Source organism: Pleurodeles waltl, chromosome 1_2, assembly GCF_031143425.1.
Source record: "Pleurodeles waltl isolate 20211129_DDA chromosome 1_2, aPleWal1.hap1.20221129, whole genome shotgun sequence".
Taxonomy (NCBI): Eukaryota; Metazoa; Chordata; class Amphibia; order Caudata; family Salamandridae; genus Pleurodeles; species Pleurodeles waltl.
The window spans coordinates 129,564,421-129,582,732 of NC_090437.1; positions in this window are offsets into that span (position 1 = coordinate 129,564,421).

Here is an 18,312-nt window from a genome sequence, read left to right on the forward strand (position 1 = left end):
GGATTCCTAAAAGTCAGAGTCACTTCAGCTCAGGTTGCCTTAGGGGCTGTACTGACTGGCCAGTGACTCCTCCTTGTTTTTCTCATTATATCCTCCGGCCTTGCCGCCAAAAGTGGGGCCGGGCAACTCCACTAGCTGGAATGCCCTGTGGTGCTGGAACAAAGGGGGTGAGCCTTTGAGGCTCACCGCCAGGTGTTACAGCTCCTGCCTGGGGGAGGTGATAGCATCTCCACCCAGTGCAGGCTTTGTTACTAGCCACAGAGTGACAATGGCACTCTCCCCATGTGGCCAGCAACATGTCTCGAGTGTGGCAGGCTGCTAAAACCAGTCAGCCTACACGGGTAGTTGGTTAAGGTTTCAGGGGGCACCTCTAAGGTGCCCTCTGGGGTGTATTTTACAATAAAATGTACACTGGCATCAGTGTGCATTTATTGTGCTGAGAAGTTTGATACCAAACTTCCCAGTTTTCAGTGTAGCCATTATGGTGCTGGGGAGTTCGTGTTTGACAGACTCCCAGACCATATACTCTTATGGCTACCCTGCACTTACAATGTCTAAGGTTTGGCTTAGACACTGTAGGGGCACAGTGCTCATGCACTGTTGCCCTCACCCATGGTATAGTGCACCCTGCCTTAGGGCTGTAAGGCCTGCTAGAGGGGTGACTTATCTATACTGCATAGGCAGTGTGAGGTTGGCATGGCACCCTGAGGGGAGTGCCATGTCGACTTACTCGTTTTGTCCTCACCAGCACACACAAGCTGGCAAGCAGTGTGTCTGTGCTGAGTGAGGGGTCCCCAGGGTGGCATAAGATATGCTGCAGCCCTTAGAGACCTTCCCTGGCATCAGGGCCCTTGGTACCAGGGGTACCAGTTACAAGGGACTTACCTGGATGCCAGGGTGTGCCAATTGTGAAAACAAAAGTACAGGTTAGGGAAAGAACACTGATGCTGGGGCCTGGTTGGCAGGCCTCATCACACTTTCAAATCAAAACATAGCATCAGCAAAGGCAAAAAGTCAGGGGGTAACCATGCCAAGGAGGCATTTCCTTACAGTCCTGCTCTACGGGATTTGACTCAAAGCACTAAAACCAACAAAAATATCCAAGGAATTAGGAAAAACATCAACGGCCTTACATCCAGAACTCGTGAAGCTGGGAACTGGTTGAATAAAATAGGGACTAAACCAGAACTGTCATTCATATGAAATACAGCTGGGTTCTCAGCATCAGCACTAGATGGAACAGATATCATCATTTGAGTATTATCAGCCAAAGCAGTTGCTGCCAGGAAAGCATAAGTAACAAGGATTAGTGAGGTAAAGAAGTAGGATACTTGGGGGAGGCATGGATTGCACCCAAGAAAAATGGTCACCTGATTACAGTGTTCCTGCCGATGCCATGAGAAACCTGAACCTTTACCAGGTCGGACCTGTATCTTGAAACCTCAAAAGTAGGGACTTGCTGCCGGGGCTGTCGCTTATGTCACGTGCCAACTTGCGGATCGCCCTGTTTCTTTAATCCACCTTCTTCTATGTGCACCTTCTAGTCTCTGGAATGGGAGCAGGCACATGGGGTTCCCTCTTCCCAGAGAGCATCCACCCTACTCCCATCTGAGCTGTCAGACCTGTGCAGTCAGTCCAACTACATGCAATTGGCGCTCTTAATGCCGTAAGGAGTGCTCTCTGCCTAATGTTCCATACTTGAATCTTTGGTTCTCTGCCCAGACAGAGCATTTTATATTCATTCACTAGCTTTAACTACAAGCCACGACTAGCAAATAATCTTGTATTTTGCCAACGCTCCTTTCAATGGGAAATGGTCATACTGTTGAATGCTTAGTGTGCTTCACTAATCTTGCATCGCAATTGCAAGTATATTTCTACTTGATCCTTCCTTATTCATAACTTTTACTTTTTATCACTATATACCCCTTTGTCATCCATTTATTTGGCCAGGCACTGTCAGGCACACTGCTAAGATGGCAGCAAGCTGTAAAGTTCAATTTTTCTACTTTCCAGTGATCATTCTCTGCTCTAGTTCCTGATTGCTTCAAATCTCCATGCTTTGCTGTTGTGGCAATTTTATGTGTTACTTATGTTGCTGGTCACACCCACTGCCAGACAAGCACCTATGATAATACTTAAATCTCTCTAACAGATATTATTCATGCCTCTCTTACTTGTGTTCTTCAGACTACTTGCTCTGTGTGCTTTTGTCTCAGCAGCACTTAATTAAAGAGCTTAAGAAGGCATTTGATCTTGCTGCCTCTGCTAATTGCTGTTCGGCTGTGCATGTGTTTCTGCATCATCACCGGTGATTTCTTATTTCTCAGGGTGCTTGTTGCATCATATCAATCTTCCCAATACTCTCTTCCAACGTACACCTTTTGATATTTCTTCCACTCCAATAAAGGTGTTCCTGAAAATCACTCATTGTTATCAAGGCTGACCATATAGAGCTAAACATGTTCCACCTCTTACCGACTTGCCAGTCAAACCTGTAGGAGGCTAGCCTGGCTTGTAGTGGGTACCAGAGGTACTTACACCTTGTGCCAGGTCCAGTTATCCCTTATTAGTGTAGAAGAGGTGTCTCTAGCAGCTAAGGCTGATAGAAGGTAGCTATGGCAGAGTAGCTTAGGCTGAACTAGGAGACATGTAAAGCTCCTACTATACCACTGGTGTCATATGCACAATATCATAAGAAAACACAATACACAGAAGTACTAAAAATAAAGGTACTTTATTTTTATGACAATATACCAAAAGTATCTCAGTGAGTACCCTCAGTATGAGGATAAGATATATACACAAGATATATGTACACAAACCAAAATTATGCAGGTAATAGCAAGAAAAGTAATGCAAGCAGTGTAAAGTTACAGTAGATTGCAATAGGAGCACAAAGGTATAGGGGCAACACAAACCATATACTCCAAAAGTGGAATGCGAACCACAAATGGACCCCAAACCTATGTGAGCTTGTAGAGGGTCGCTGGAACTGTAAGAAAACATTGAGGGTTAGAAAAATAGCCCAACCCAAGACCCTGAAAGGTAGGTGTAAAGTGCACCTACTACCCCCAGAGAGCACAGAAGGCGTGATAGGGGGATTCTGCAGGAATAACAAACACCAGCAGTGCAACAACAGTGGATTTCCAGACCTGAGTACCTGTAAGACAAGGGGACCAAGTCCAATAGTCGCAACAGTGTCGAGAGTGGGCAGGAGCCCAGTAAATGCCAGCTGAGGGTGCAAGGAAGCTGCCACCGACCGGTTGGAAGAAGCTTGGAGTTCTGCAAGAAATAAGAGAGCTAGGGACTTCTCCTTTAGAAGCCGGATGTCCCATGTCGCGATGAAGCTTGCAGAGGTGTTCCCACGCAGAAAGACCACAAACAAGCCTTGCTAGCTGCAAGGGTCGCGGTAGAGGTTTTTGGGTGCTGCTGTGGCCCAGGAGGGACCAGGATGTCGCCACTTGGAGGAGGAGACAGAGGGGGCGCCCAGCAACTCAGGTAGCACCCGCAGAAGTACCTGAACAGGCACTTGGAAGAAAAGTGAACCGAAGTCACAAAAGAGAGCCCCACGACGCCGGAGGACAACTCAGAAGGTTGTGCACTGCAGGAAGGAGTGTCGGGGACCCAGGCTTGGCTGTGCACGAAGGAAATCCTGGAAGACTGCACAGGAGCCGGAGCAGCTGCAAATCACGCGGTACCCAGAAATGCAGTCTAGCTTGGGGAGGCAAGGACTTACCTCCACCAAACTTGGACTGAAGAGTCACTGGACTGTGGGAGTCACTTGGACAGAGTTGCTGAGTTCCAGGGACCACGCTCGTCGTGCTGAGAGGGGACCTAGAGGACCAGTGATACAGTCTTTTGGTGCCTGCGGTTGCAGGGGGAAGATTCCGTCGACCCACAGGAGATTTCTTCAGAGCTCCTGGTGCAGAGAGGAGGCAGGCTACCCCCAGAGAATGCACCACCTGGAAAGTAGTCGTCTTGCTACTTTGTTGCGGTTTTGCAGGCGTCCTGAGCAGTCAGCGGTAGATCCTTTGGCAGAAGGTGAAGACGGAGATGCAGAGGAGCTCTGGTGAGCTCTTGCATTCGTTGCATTAGAATTCCTCAAAGCAGAGACCCTAAATAGCCAGAAAAGGAGGTTTGGCTACTTAGGAAGGAGGTTTGGCTACCAAGAGAGGTAGGAGCCTATCAGAAGGAGCCTCTGATGTCAATGTCACCTGCTGGCACTGGCCTTCAGAGCAGTCCAGTGTGCCACAAACACCTCTGTTTCCAAGATGGCAGAGGCCTGGGACACACTGGAGGAGCTCTGGGCACCTCCACTGGGAGGTGCAGGCCAGAGGAGTGGTCACTCCCCTTTCCTTTGTCCAGTTTCGTGCCAGAGCAGGGCTGGGGGATCCCTAAACCAGTGTAGACTGGCTTATGCAGAGATGGCACCATCTGTGCCCATGAAAGCATTTCCAGAGGCTGGGGGAGGCTACTCCTCCCCAGCCCTGACACCTATTTCCAAAGGGAGAGGGTGTAACACCCTCTCTCAGAGGAAATCCTTTGTTCTGCCTTCCTGTGCCAGGGCTGCCTGGACCCCAGGAGGGCAGAAACCTGTCTGAGGGGTTGGCAGCAGCAGCAGCTGCAGTGGAGACCCCGGAAAGGCAGTTTGGCAGTACCCGGGTACTATGTTAGAGACCCGGGGATCATGGAATTGTCCCTCAATGCCAGAATGGCATTGGGGTGACAATTCCATGATCTTAGACATGTTACATAGCCATGTTTGGAGTTACCATTGTGATGCTATACATAGGTAGTGACCTATGTATAATGCACACGTGTAATGGTGTCCCCGCACTCACAAAGTCCGGGGAAACGATGTGGGGGCACCTTGGCTAGTGCCAGGGTGCCCACACACTAAGTAACTTTGCACCCAACTTTCACCAGGTGAAGGTTAGACATATAGGTGACTTTAAGTTACTTAAGTGCAGTGGTAAATGGCTGTGAAATAGCGTGGACGTTATTTCACGCAGGCTGCACTGGCAGGCCTGTGTAAGAATTGTTAAAGCTCCCTATGGGTGGCAAAAGAAATGCTGCAGCCCATAGGGATCTCCTGGAACCCCAATACCCTGGGTATCTCAGTACCATATACTAGGGAATTATATGGGTGTACCAGTATGCCAATGTGAATTGGTAAATGTAGTCACTAGCCTGTTAGTGACAAATTTGGAAAGCATAGACAGCATAACCACTGAGGATCTGGTTACCAGAGCCTCAGTGATACAGTTAGGCATCACACAGGGAACACATATAGGCCCCAAACTTATGAGCACTGGGGTCCTGGCTAGCAGGGTCCAAGTGACACATAGCAAACATACTGACAACATAGGGTTTTCACTATGAGCACTGGGCCCTGGCTAGCAGGATCCCAGTGAGACAGTGAAAACATCCTGACATATGCTCACAAACAGGCCAAGAGTGGGGGTAACAAGGCTAGAAAGAGGCTACTTTCTCACAAAACCCAAAATAGATCAAAATGTATCATTAACTTCAGTTCTTCAGAGACTTCCTGCTCTACGTGATTTAGCTCAAAGCACTAAAACCAACATGAATATGATGGAGAAAGATTTCCAAGGAATTAGGAAAGACATCAAAGCCTGTCCACCCAGAAGTCTTGAAGTTGAGAACCTTGTTGGTAAAGCTAAGGACCACTGTCCTTCACTGGAAAAATCCTCAGATGCTGGTTACACCAAAATAATTTCTCTTTCAAGGGAAGTCACAGAGCTTGAAGATCGTAATCTCAGAAACAATCTCCATATTTCTGGCCTTCTGGAGGTGTCCGATGATTAGGCTAACTCCTGGGTCGAGGTTTTGGAATCTTGGCTACCTACTGTTTATGGGATCACTTTTTCTAGAGCCTTTGAAATTCAGCCTGCACATCATATCACCTCTGTTTAACATCCACATAACCAGAATCATATATCCACCCCTCCAAGATGCTTCATTTTCAAGACACTGTTATTCAGACATTCTGAAGAAATTATCTCACAAATGAAAAAGATAGAGAATGTGACTTGGGAAGGATGTAAAATATCTATTGTACAGGATTACACACACGAGGGACTGTTCAATCCCGGAATTGTTTCCTAGCCCTTTGCACCACGCTATGTAAACTTTCATTTCCATTCCATTTTATAGGTCCTTCCAGATTCAAACTTGTTTTCAATGGAAAGGCAAGAATCCCCAGTGAAGCAGCGGGACTAGCATCATTCCTATACACAGTAGATCACTCAGATATGTTCATTTGAACAGCTTCTATTGTATACTGTTACTCATTTCTACTATATGGCTGTTAGTTTTTGTTGATTATCTGCTCCCTGTAACTTATAGCTGTAAAATTGATGTAGGTGTGTCTGTTGATGGGAACATGTTTGTGTTTCTCCTGTGATGTATATGTCTTTGTGTGTTTGAGGTGTTTCCTCACTCAGCAAGGTTAGCTGTAATTCAGACAATTGCAACTGACTCACTGCGCTTTTTATTTATTGTTGGTTGCATGGTTTTGGATACTTACTGCTAGGTGTCAGCGGCCTACACTTTGTCTTATGTTTGTGTCTTGAATGGTTCGGTGCAGTACACTTGTGATATCTTTGTCCCACTCTTGTTTTCCATAATTAGAATGACCTTTTGTCTCTCAGCTATTTCTCACTAATGTTTTATTACTGCTATTCACTGTTGTATTTTGCTCGCGATAGACTCTCATATCCATGTGCTACTATAATTATGGCACTATTGTTCTTTTTGACTTAATTTCAGAGTTGTTAATTCCACCCATCATCAATACCTTTACAACACCTTGATATATGTTTTCTACATGTTTAGTAATCTCTTATTATGACTCTTAATATCCAACCTGTTTATCTCACGTCTCTAACTTGTGCTTTTAAGGATGATCTGGAATTTTATACTGATTCAATTTTAAGGTTAACTCCACCAGCAAACAATATCTTTGCACCATCGTGATAAATGTTTCTACATGCGTTTTAGTTTTTCTTACACTTACTTTTCAACCTGCTTATTTTAAATCACTAATTAGTAATAACAGACTCTGTATCTATGGTTGTATTATAATTTAATACTGCAGTCTCTTCCACACCATCTCTGTGTCACTCTGTCACTTGGTGCCATATATTCCCATTCGTTCTGTGTATGGTGTGATGTTAGGTGTATCTCAACTCTTAGGTGCATAGGATTATTTCAATTATGCAGCATAATGTGGTACATTTTGCAATAGCATAACTTCATTATTTCATCATTTTTTTACTTGGTAACACTGTATGAACATTGGGTTGCACCCTATTAGTACCAGTTTAACACCCAAATATAGCAACAAGCAACAAAAAGGTGACCATTCAAGCTTTGCAAAGGGCCTTGCACTGCACAGCAACACGTGTTGCTGCATTTTTTTGTAAATACTGAACCTTTTAAGATAGAAACTATTTTTTTGTTAAAATCACCAGATTATGTGTCAGATGATGGATTATGTGGCAAATGCAGCAAATCTATATTCATGCGAAAATCGTCACTGCTGCAAAATCACATAATTCCAGTGGCCCTGACAGTAGGTTGCTCTGTTGTTGCAATACAGATATAGCCTGCTTTGTCTAGGTTGCTTTGGTCACCTTAAAGTATCACTATGTTGCTGAGTTGAATTGTTTATCATATTGTACGTTATGTCATCTTAGTTTATATTGTTTTCTTTTCTTCTCACATGGTCTCCTCATTTAGCCAACCACTGCGCTTCTCTGGGCTCCTCTTTAATACTATCACCTATTTCTTATCGCTTCTCTTTGACGCTCCTCAAACAATGGTTTTCACGACAATGTTCCGTCTTTCTGTTCAGCATCTGCTGCTGCAGTCCTCTGGCACTTCCTCCCCTGTTCCTCTCTTTTCTCTGTACTTCCATTGGCTGGTTATTATGAGCTCTAGGGCTCTAGTGGGTGGGATTGGGTGGTTTGTCTTATTGTTTAGGTTTTATGTTGGCTCATTATGTCCCCTCTCCTTTTTACACTCTCTCTTCTTCTCTTTCTTTCATGTTAGCTATGCAGGCTTGATTTTTTTGTCCTTTTATTACTCCACGTTTTCCTTATGTCTGTTTATACTCCTGATGCCCCCAGCCATTGCTAACATTAAAATACGCTCCTTGCATACCAAGGGGATAAATCACTCGGGGGGATGAAAAGAGATTATTAACTACTTCCATAAATTAAAAGGAGATATTATACTCCTACAAGAAAAAAGATTAAAGAAAAGATCAGTGAAAATTAATTATCATTGGCTATCTGACCACTGCTTTTCACCAGCCTAAAGTAAAAAGAACAGAGTAATAAATCTAATAACTTGAAAATTAAACCTCTCTACCGTATTGGTTTCTCAGGATAAAGAGGGTAGGTTGGTTATTATTATTCCTGTTTAAATTGCAGATACCAAAATTTATATAAGCAATATTTACACCCTAGCAAAAGATGTCCCAACAATTTGGACCTCACTTCATAATTCTATTGCTGATCTACCCTCTAATGCTGGCATTGTATTAGGTGGTGATTTTAATCTTCACTTAGATAGCAATTTAGACAGTATTTCTAAAACAAAATTATTAGCCCAATAATCACATTCTAGCATGACTAACTTATTTAAATCTCTTCCACTCACGGATCCTTTGACCCTCTTTCACACAAAAGACAATGGTTTGACTTTACTTTTTTTTCCAACCCTCATGACACCCTATCTCGAATTGTACCTTTTGAAATATGTTTCTAACACCATTATTGAACCAATGTTGGTCTCAGACCATGGACATGTATTTCTGGATATTTCTCTAAATGGGGTATTTTCTTCTCCAAAATCTTGGAAGATGAAAGACTGTCTTGTTGAAGACCATAACTTAAAACAGAGCATACACACTGATCAGTAATTTTATCAAAGAAAACAACATTCAATACTTTTTCCCAGAAATCTTTTGGGGGTCACTCAAAGCGTGTCTTAGGGGTACTATGACACATATCATGGCAGGCGAAAACAAACAGGATAATAGAAGGCTTGATGAACTAGAGTCGTAACTCAAACATCTAGAAGACAAACTCAACCACACTAAAGGCTCAGACTACCTCCCTTCACTTAAAAACTTCAATATGATTTGGTACTTGTCTAGAGTTTGGTCTTTCTGATGAAGGAGATGATGTTTTGCCAATTCCAGAGACGTCATTGTTCCATTCCAGATACTAAAGTAAGTCTAAATCAAAGAATAACACGAAGTCCAAATGTGACTACTCCCAACACTTTCTTCAAGAAGGCACGCACAGACGTCTCTGCCCTGCTCTCTCACTTCAGACCTGATTCCTCCCATGTTACAGGCCCATTAGTAACACCACAAAAGGTGCCATCAAAGAAGCCATGTTGCACATCTTCGGTACCCTACTGGATCCCTCTGGGTCGCCTTCAGACCGAGGAATCCAAAGAGGCCACCAGTCAGGTTACTGCTACCAGATCAATCGGGCCAATGCCTGCTCCATCCCCGGCGCCAAGGTCTGTGTTCAACCCATGTTCATCAGCACCGGCAGTACCACCGTCAACACCAGAGGAAGGACCCATAGTACTTTTGGACTCAAAACTATTCCACTGTGATCTCGTTTGAAGTCACAACCATGTCAACATCAACCACAGCCTCTTTCTGATACTGATGTGCTTTCACTGCTTCAGAGGTTTTAAGACCCCAAACATCGCAGTGATGATGATGGTAATGATGAGTCCTATATATATATATATATATATAAATAATGAGAGGAACTCACTTGTGTGCCTTCTGTATGCCAGTGGCCTGGACACATACCCTGACACTGGCTTCCATTCCCCACCTGGCCCATCTAGAAAGGAATCAGCATCCTTTACCATGGTCATTAGGAGGGCTGTAGAGGTTCTTGACTTGCAACTACCCTCCATGGAAGAGAAAAATAACATTCTCATTGAAGTCCTGCAGCCAGGACAGACTTCATCAGAGCTGATTCTTCCTTTCTATAAGACCCTAACGTATACCTGATGTGCATTTGGGCTAAACCACTATCTTGTCCCACAAACTCGGTGGAGGGTGTCCATCTTTCCTCCATCTTTCCTCTGTCAACATCCCACACCAGGTAGCTTTGTGGTTTAGGCCTCTAAAAGCTGATTAAAGCTGAATATGTTTCCTACAATGCCTCCCGCTATGGCATGGAGAATTCAAGCACATGAAGGCCTTCTGTAAGCCATTCCTGTAGATCGGTCGACTCAAGTTGCCTCTTAGGAAATTTCTCACATACATTGTTGGACATAGTGGCTGAGATCTTGCGAGCAGTTACAGAGGAACTCCCTCTCAGTTTATCTCACATAATTCAAGATGGTCAAAACGTGAGAAGAGAAGTAGTCTGCTGAGTGCAGTCAGTACTAGTGTGGTACTTTGGGGTCACACTTATTAGAGCTGCAGGCTTCTCAAGTGATTTGGAGACAATGCAGACCTGTAGCACTCCTGTATGGATTCATTCCTTATCCAATGTTAGCAGCACGTGGGCTGTACCATGGTGGCTCCCTCTTGTGGTACCATGCTGGGGAGCACCCTTTAGTCTCAAGGGCGCAGCAGGGTCCTCATGCAGCACCGTTTTGTTTCCTCTAGTACACGTCAAGCTTCCGGCTGAGCAGAGGATTTTGGTTTGAGTCTCCCAGCATGCCAACCTTTGAGAAACACTGCATGTAGTAGAGCTACTGCAATTACAGCTTACTACGTAACTTATTTGCAGTAATTAAAAATAAAACTAAGAGAATCCAGACATCATTGTGTCATTTTTTCTGAGTCACTGCTCACTCACTGACTCTGGAATCTCCACAGTCCCTAAAGTTCCTGTAGTTATTTCTGCTTCTTGTTCAGCTGTTTGGTCTTAGCAGCTAGGATTTTTCTGGTCTCCAGTTTTTTCTTCTTCTTGCTGGATTATTTTCAGGAGCAGTACTAGACATGTTACATTCTGGAAGCTGGTAGTGTCTCTGAACATAAGTGGTCATTTTTGGGAAAGATGATCTTCCAAGCGTTGCAGAGAAGACTACCTCTTGACAACTCCCTGGGTCTTTCTGCATACGTGTGGCAGTTCCCACAACAATAGTGAACCTTTGGAGCTTCGTAAGAGGCATCCAGCAGCAGCAATGTCAAACTCTGCGCATGCAGTAACAGGCCTCCCAAGTATTTCAGGGTAGAGATGAGGGTCTGGCTGACACTGTCCAGGCCCTCAGAGACAATGTACTACCTAATCTCTAACCCTGTGCTGCAATCTCTGCAAACCCACTTTAGTCACCCAGTTGCATGCCAGATATTTTATTTCCTGCATGGGTGGTAAAGCATTACATCAGACAAATGAGTTCTACAAATCGCCCAGAATGGTTATGATTTACATTTCCTATAGAACCCTCCAGACATACCTCCCACACCACAATGACTTCCAGAGAATCACTTGTCTATTTCACAGAAGAAGGTTCACACTATCTTGAAGAAGGGAGCTGTAGAGAGTGTGCCCTCATCATAGTCGGTCTGGCTGCACTCCTGTTATGTTCTGGTGCCAAAGATGATCGGAGAACTTCTTCCTAATCTAGACCTCTGTATTCATCCTCTAGAAGGACAGGTTCATTTGATCTGATGTTCTGATATCAGGTGAAACATATGTACCACATTAATGAGCCTTATCTTGGCCTGATTTCAATAAAAATATGTTTTTTTAAAAAAAAGGACAAGTTCAAGATGCTCATTCTGGCCCAAGTGTGGTCTGCCATGGATCCAGGTGATTTGATGGTGATATTCGACTTGCAGGATGCCTATTTCCACATCTCCATTCTGCAGTCGCACAGACACTACCTGTGGTTTCAAGTAGGCCAAGACAAATTTCAGTTTGCAGTTTTTCATTTCTCCCTTACCAGTGCCCCTCGGGTTTTCAGAGGTCAGTGTGGGTCGCTACCCTTCCACAGAGATTGGGAATAACAGTCTACCCATACCTTGACGACTGGTTATTGAAAGCATGCTTTTCTAAGGCAGTTATTAACCACCTTCAGATGATGGCTGGCATGTTGCCATTGTTGGAATTTTCCATCAATGGGCCGAAGTCACACCTGACTCCTTCACAGAGCCATCCTCGACACAGTGATGTTTTGAGTCTTCCCTCCACCTCAATGAGTCCAGGACAGTCAAGCTATGATGCCAGTGTTTCAACCTTGGAGGTGTGACTCAGTGAAGGGAACTCTGAGGCCTCTTGGCATTCTGAATCCTGCTAATGGACCATGCCATATACAGGCTCTGTAGTGGGATCTTAAGTCTCAGTGGGCTTAGCACCAAGGCAACCTCTCAAATTGTGTCCAGGTGCCAGAGGAGACTACAAAAGATCTGCAGCAGTAGTGGCTGGTTCCCAATCAGACAGATAGACTCCTCTCCCTACCCCACCCAAAGCTGATGGTGATAATGGATGCATCGTCACTGGCTTGGGGAAATCATCAGGAGAGGTGGAGATTGGAAGACAATAGGATCTGGAAGAGACCCACCTCCATATCAACCTGTTGGAGTTGCGGGCTATCCGCTCAACATTGAAAGCCTTCCTCTTATACATCAAGGGAGAATAGGTGCAGGTTCTTTTGGACAACACTTTCGACATTTGGTACTGAAATAAGCAGGGTGGAGTGGGGTCATGGTTCCTGTGCCAGGAGGCTCTACACCTGAGCAACTGGCTGAGGCATCAGGGCATCTCTTTGGTTGTGCACTACTAAGCAGGATCTTTGAATGCCAGGATGGATGATCTGAACCGGCGTTGCCTAGCATATATTGAATGGGGGCTGCTTTCAAAGGCAGTGCAGAGCATCTTCCAGTGATGGGGTAAACCTCTGTCAATCTGTCATCACTGCAGAGAATGTGCACCATCCAGCGTTTTGCTCTTTGGAGTTCCCAAGGTGGTTCTCTCTCAGGGATGCCTTTCATCTGGTTTGGGGTTTGAGACTCCTTTGCACCTTCGCACCACCACCTCTCCTGCCCATGGTTCTTGTTAGAAAAAGGGTCTTTAGTTGGCAGTCAGTTTACACCCTGTCCAAGTAGGGACCCTCACTCTAGTTAGGTTAAGGGAGATACACAGCTCAGATAACCCCTGCTCACCCGTATAGTAGCTTGGCGCAAACAGTCAGGCTTAAAGGCAATGTGTAAAGTATTTATGCAAACAAACACAGTAACACAGTGAAAACACCACAAAAAGACTACACATCAGTTTAGAAAAATAGGCAATATTTATCTAAATCAAACAAGACCAACACAACAAACTTCCAACATACACAAGCAAAGATATGATTTTTTTAAAGTAAAAAGAGTCTTAATCCCTAAAAATCAATTGATGTGTTGTTTTAGCACAAAGTACCTGGTATGCATCAAAAATAAAGCTGCACAGGCGCGCATGCATCTAAAAAGCAAGCGATGCGTCAATTCCTTACTTGCAAGTGAGGCCGTGCATCGATTCTTTTTCTGCCGGGTAAGCAATGTGTCAGTTTCCAGGCAAACAGCCTCAGGTCCATGTGGTGATGTTGAAGATTTTGATGCCCATGGATGATGCCTGGACAATCCAGATGCACTGAAGCAATAAATCTGTGCTGAGCTGGCAATGTCTCAATTTCACTGGTCCTGTGTCTATTTTTGCAGTTGCAGTGCAGGCCCGAAGTCAGTTTTTCTGTTGCTTGCCTCCGGTGCGTGGATTTTCACCTTCGGTTCACCAACTTCTCCTTCTAAGGGTCCAGGGACTGGATGTGGCACCACTTAGCAGGGGAAGGTTCTCAGCAAGAGAGCCCATGTGCTGGCAGATGAAGTCTTTGATGGCCCTGAAACTTAAGAACAGGGGGCAAGCTCAGTCCAAGTCCTTGAAGAAACTTCACAAGCAGGATTTCAGAAAGCAAAATCTAGTCCTTTCTCTCTTAAGGCAGAAGCAGCAGCAGCAGGACAGTAAAGGAACAAGCAGAGTGGCAGGTCCTCGTCAAGCATCAAGCTCTTCTCCTTGGCAGAGTTTCCTCTTGGTCCAGAAGTAATCTAAAAGCCTGGGGTTTGGGGTCCACTACTTATACTCATTTCTGCCTTTGAAGTAGGCAAACTTCAAAGGAAAGTCTTTATAGTGCACAAGACCCTGCTTTTTCCTTGCCCTGCCCTAGCCACACTCTAGGGGGTTGGAGACTGTATTGTGAGGGGACAGATACAGCCCTTTCAAGTGCCGGTGACAGCTCCACCCTCCCACTCTAGCTCGGGAAGACTCATTAGGATATGCAGGACACACCACTGCTCTCTTTGTGTTACTGTTTAGAGTGAATTCACAAACAGCCCAACTGTCAGTTTGACTCAAACGTGGATTCAGCAGCCAAGCAGAGGCACAGAATGGTTAAGCAAGAAAATGCCTACTTTCTAAAAGGGACATTTTCAAACAGACAATCTAAAAACTAACTTTGCCAAAAGATGTATGTTTAAATGGTGAGTTCAGAGACCCCAAACTCCATTATCTGCTCCCAATGAGAAACTGCACTTAAAAGATATTTAAAGGCCATGTTAACCTATGGGAGAGATATGCCTTCCAACTGTGAAAAACAAATTTGGTAGTATTTCACTATCAGGACATGTAAAACACACCAGTACATGTCATACCTTTTAGGTACACTGCCCCCTGCCACTAGAGCTACCTAGTACCTACCTTATGGGTGACTTACATGTAGTGAAAGGGAAGGTATGGGCTTGGCAAGTGGGTACTCTTGCCAGGTAGAATTGGCAGTGCAAAACTGCACACACAGACACTGCAGTGGCAGGTCTGACACATGTTTACAGGGCAACTCGTGGGTGGCCCAATCAGTGCTGCAGGCCCACTAGTAGCATTTTATTTACAGGCCCTGGGCACCTCTGGTACCCTTTACTAGGGACTTACTGGTAAATCAGATATGCCAATCATGGATAAACCAATCACCAATGCAATTTAGAAAGGTAACATATGCACTTTAGCACTAGTTAGCGGTAGAGTGCTCAGAGTCCTAGAGCCAACAAAAACAGGTCAGAGAAAATAGGAGAAAGGAGGCAAATGTTTGGGGATGACACTGCAAAAAGGGCCAGGACCAACAGTTCTGATTAAGATTAGGAATGACTGGGCCCTGGACTGTGCCTGGAGAGAGTGGTATTCAGAACTTCTGGCCATGACCATATGTCCTCCAATTCACTGTATCTTTGGGAGGACCAACTGTTGCAACAACAGGGTAAAGTTCTGCATCTGAGTCTGCACAGCTTACACCTCCATGCAAGGAGATTGCACGACAACTGTTGACATCATTTGATCTTCCACTTAAAGTAGTAAATATCATTGTGGCAGCCAGGTATCTCGCAACTAAAACTATCTATAAGGGATGCTGTGAGAAGTTGGTTGCTTGGTGTTCTTCCGAACATATCCAACTCCTACATGCCCAATTGTTATCATCAGAACCCCTTTTGATGCCCCAGTGGGACCTCAGTCTTATTCTCACTTTCCAAATGTATACCGTTATCAAGCCAATGCATAGTTGCCCTCTGAGGCTGCTCGCATTGAAGACAGTGTTCTTCATAGCGGTTGTATCAGCCTGTCATGTGAGTGAGCTGCAGGTGTTCTTGGTCCTGCAGCCATATATCACTTTCTTTCCAGACCATGTGTTAACCACTAAGGTGGATTTCCTTCTGAGGTTGGAACTCCTTTTCACATTGGGCAGTCTGTCAGCCTGCCAGAGTTCTTCACTCCATGCCATCAATCTAAGAAGAAGAGAGGCTACATTGCCTAAATCTGAAGAGAGCTATGAGGTTTTACATTGAGTGAACCAACGACCACCACGTCGGCACTTAACTCTTTGTAGGGTTCTCTGCGAGCAATAAGGGAAAAGCTGTGTAGAAGCAGACCACCTCCAGATGGTTTGTTATTTGTATATTGATCTGCTGCCTATGGAAGTCCACCAGAGATAAAGCTGCTGCCACCACATCTGTGTGTGGAGTACCTGTACTGGACATCAGCCAGGCTGGGATGTGGGTATCAGTTCATATGTTCGTGAAACTCTACTGCCTGGAGAGCCTGGTCTGGTAGGAGAGGTGCTTTGTCTATTCAGTCCTGCAGGACATTTTATTCTACGCCATTACACAAAGCCAACATCTGGAGAGGTACTGCTTCTGTATCTATTAAGAAATGTCTATAATGGGTCTAAGCATATCCCACACCACTTACTTTTTTAAGCTGGGTGGAAACCATAAAGCATCCGCACTAATACAATATGCTTCCAATTCCCCAGTAAGCCATGACACCTTGAACAATGAGCTCAGTAAATACAGCTATACCTACGGATGCAGACTAGGGTGGAGCACATTCTAAATTATGAGTAATTCTTTACTGGACAAACGTATAAGCTCACAGGAAGGTGTTGAGTTTTCTAAATCATTTTGTGTTTTTCTTCCCTGGCAAATTAAGACCAAGTTGCAAGCTAAGGTACTGCTATATTTGTACTAAATTGGTCAACAACGAAAGGTTTATTCAGACATTTCTAATTGAATGTATAAAACCTGATCTTAATCACTGAATTTTAAAGAAAGCTTCTTAATAATTAGTTGTAACTGAAACACCAAAGAGAAAACAATGTAATAGTCCATCAATAAAAAAACATCTTTATTTGATTATGGTTATAATCATAAAAGTTTAAATATGCATAACACCAACTCATATAATAGAACTTTCACTCATTGCTACATAATATTTGCAGTTAAAAAAAAAGTATAGAATTGTGAGATTTAATAGCGGATTTTAAAAACAACCCAAAGACAATTCCTGGCAACATCTGTAAAACATATTGCAGTTCCACATCTGTTAAAATAATACTTTATTCAGCAAGGCTATTTAGAACTAATTGTAATATATATATAAATAAAACAAAAAAATAAAATTCAATAATGTCTGGGAAGAAACCTCATCACATGGACAGATAAATACTTAATTGTTGCTATACTAGCTTAAGGGAAAAGACAAATGGCCTTGAATTGAACCTAAACTTAATCTTGTAAAAAGAGTCCTCTTCCAGGGTCCAGTAACAATAGAAAGGTAGGGTTCCAAATCTAAAGATGTTTGAACTATGAGGTGTTCAGCTGCCTTACTCAGAGTGCACCTAATTTCCATTAGTATTTAGGTTTTGTCCAATTTTTGACTGAGTGAAGGATTGAAAAATAAAATTAGTCTACTTAAATGCTCTATGCTGTTTCAAATATACAAAAGCCATGGAATGTTTAGGCAATTTGAATAAGCTGCACTATCGTCTATAATTGTTTTATTCAAGGTAGCTTCTGGATTTATCCAGACCAAGGACCATAACAACAATGGAACTAATTTAAATGAGGTCTTCAGAATAGGTTAAACCCAGTTAGTAATGGCAATTGTAATGCAGGCTGCTAGAGGGGAGAGAAAGAAGACGACGACAGAAATGATTCTCCTCCAATTCTGAATTACTTGATGGTGCATAACCCCAAACCCACCTCTATGTAATTGAATTGTAGCACACTGCATTGTAAACATCTCAATTAACTGGGAAAAGCTTTGCCTGCCTGGATTTGTAGCAAATTTAAATAGCAAGCCTACTAACTGAGAAAATTGCTGATGTCTGATGGTATGGTACAAGCCCCATACTCTATCAGTGTCAAATGTAAACTCCAAATATGAGAATTGATCCACCTTAGAGATTATTTTTCCTTTAACAGATACATTTCTAGACTTTAGGGACTTAGGCCCAAGGATTATATGGTGGGATTTCAAGAAATTAGTCTTGAGATCAAAATCCTATATAAACAAAACAAAATCATTAACTGAATGCGTAAGAACACTGGGTGTAAGAGATAATAACATGGCATCAGCCTCATAAAGTAATGCCAAATTGGTTTAGAGCTTACTTTGGGCATATCCTGCCCATGGTTAATCACATTTATGTGAAGATTAGAGAATAACCAGAATAACCAATACAGGGGCTTAGACACAGCCATGGCGAACGTCCTGTTAAGTTTAAAGGGACTTGTACCTTACTTTATTGTAATTTTGAATTTACATAAATTAATTGACAAAGACAATGCATATATACAAAACATCATATCAACATTTTGTTTATTTTTATTAATGAATATAAAAACATTAGAAACCATATATGCAATCATTGTTTATCAATGCTATGAAGTGCACTAATTAATACTTCCTACTGAGAGCAATGCACTAAGATAATTTT